The sequence below is a fragment of the Rhinopithecus bieti genome, unplaced genomic scaffold (genome assembly GCF_001698545.2).
Source record: "Rhinopithecus bieti isolate Rb0 unplaced genomic scaffold, ASM169854v2 scaffold_34943, whole genome shotgun sequence".
Classification (NCBI taxonomy): domain Eukaryota; kingdom Metazoa; phylum Chordata; class Mammalia; order Primates; family Cercopithecidae; genus Rhinopithecus; species Rhinopithecus bieti.
In genome coordinates, this window is record NW_016815584.1 from 490,088 (window position 1) to 492,470 (window position 2,383).

The 2,383-nt window shown below is 41.1% G+C and overlaps 1 pseudogene; it reads left to right on the top strand.

The window, feature by feature from the left end:
* The first annotated feature begins 526 nt into the window (after positions 1-526).
* LOC108516122 (actin-related protein 3-like) lies at positions 527-1,499 on the top strand (annotated as a pseudogene).
* The last annotated feature ends 884 nt before the right edge of the window (positions 1,500-2,383 follow it).

Genomic DNA, 2,383 nt, shown 5'->3' on the forward strand with positions numbered 1-2,383 from the left:
GGACACCACAGCAGGACAGGGGAGGTATGGCCTGCCTGCCTGGGTTGTGGATAGTGCTAGGTGGCGGATAGTGCTGACCGAGCCTGCTGCTTTCTTGCTATTGCTTTGCCTTCCCAGATCCCCATCCCACTCACCCCCACAGAGAAGGCAGCTCAGTTGTGGATGGTCAGATGCCCCGTCTCCCACTGCCAATTTCCAGCCCCTACCAGCATGGAGCAAGTGGCAGCCGCTGCAGCAGCAGCAGCAGGGTAACAGGAGGAAAGGTGGCCTGACAGCTGATAGCCTATGTAGCAGACTGTGGCACCGGGTATACAAAACCAGCATATGTCCAAAATAAAGAATCTCCATTTACCATCCCTTCCTGTACTGCCATCAATAACTCAGCAAAAGTGGGTGATCAAGTTCAAAAGGAGGATGATGAAACATGCTGATGACCTAGACATCTTTACTGGTGATGAAGCACTGGAAAACCTACATATACAACAAAAAGCCCATCCATCATGGTCTAATTGAAGATTAGAACTCGATGGAAAGCTTTATAGAGCAAGTGATCTTTAAATATTTAAGGGCAGGACCTGAAGACTATTATTTTCTTTTGACTGGGCCTCCACTGAATACTCCAGAAAGCAGGGAATACACTCCTGAAATAGTGTTTGAGTCCTTCAATGTTCAGGTTTGTACATTGCTGTGCAGGTTGTTCTTGCGTAGCTACATCCTGGACCACAAGACAAATAGGAGAATAGATGTAGACAAGTAGAAACGGTGTCACTCATGGCATTTCTGCGCCTGAAGGGTATGTGATTGGCAGCTGTATTAAACACATTCCAATTGCAGGATGAGCTATAACATATTTTATTCAGCAACTACTGAGAGACCAAGAAGTAGGAATCCCTCCAGAGCAATCCCTGGAAACTACTAAGGCAGTAAAGGAGCACTATAGTTATGCTAGCTCAGATTTAAAAAATAATTTAAAAAATAAATTAAAAAGTAAGGTGCAGATGGGTCACAGCGGATTTAAACAGTATATAAGAATCAATGCCATATCAAATAAATAATTTTCCACTGATATTGGATATGAGAGGTTATTGGGACCTGAAATCTTTTCTCATCCAGACTTTATACATCCCATCTCAGATGTTGCAGATGAAGTAATTCAGGATTGTCCTATTGATGTCAGACATCCTCTCAACAAGAATATTCTTGTCTAGGGAGTTTTAACTCTGTTCAGGGACTTTGGACATCACTTGCAATGAGATATGAAAAGAACTGTAGATGTCAGGCTGACCTTAAGTGAGGAATTAAGTGGCAGTAGATTGAAGCCAGAAGCTATTGATGTACAAGTCATTACACACCACAGAGAGCAATACACAACTTGGTTTGGAGGATCGGTGCTGGCTTCTGTGCTTGAGTTCTATCAAGTATGCTACCCCGAAAAGGATTATGAAGAAATCGGACCTAGCATTTGTCATCACAAGCTAGGATTTGGAGTCATGCCATAAAATTGAGTTTATACTTACTGGGATTAGGGAGGTAGGGCAGAGATAATCTTTCTGATTACCCATTTTGTCTGGATGGCAGATTTTGAAGTTTTATATCTGACTTGAAATAGTAATACCAAATGTGATTATGCAGGAATATTTTAATAAGTGTATCAACATGCAACTTAGAACACAGTAAAAATGATTGCTTTTCTTCAGACTGACTATTTGAATCTTACGTGTGACAAAAATAAAGTGGGTTTACTTCCTTCTGTGCTCTGATATTTTGTATATGCATGAATTATCCAATATTTTATGCAGTTTATCAGTGTGTAAATAGTTCTATAACTTCTTTTCGTTTTTTGGTTTTTTAGTTGGGTTTTTTTTCTTTTTTTTTGAGACAAAGTTTCACTCTGTCGCCCAGTGGCACGATCTCAGCTCACTGCAACCTCTGCCACCCAGGTTCAAGCGATTCTCCTGCCTCAGCCTCCTGAGTAGCTGGGATTACAGGTGCCTGCCACCATGCTCGGCTAATTTTTTATTATTATTGTTATTATATTTTTGTATTTCTAGTAGAGACGGGGTTTCACCATATTCAACAGGCTGGTCTTGAACTCCTGACCTTGTGATCCACCTGCCTCAGCCTCCCAAAGTGCTGGGATTACAGGTGTGAGCCACCACGCCTAGCCCGATAGTTCTATGACTTATAACTGTACAATACAAGAGCTTGTTTATATTTTATACTTCATATGTTTTATCCTTTGAGGGGGAAAAGTCAAGGAAAAATAGTACTTATTATTTGAGAGAAAAAAAATGACCAAGTAAAGGATAAATTCAAAAAACAGCCTCATGAGACTTGGCACAGTCATGGGATTCCAGTTATTACGATGTGCTTCAATCCTCCT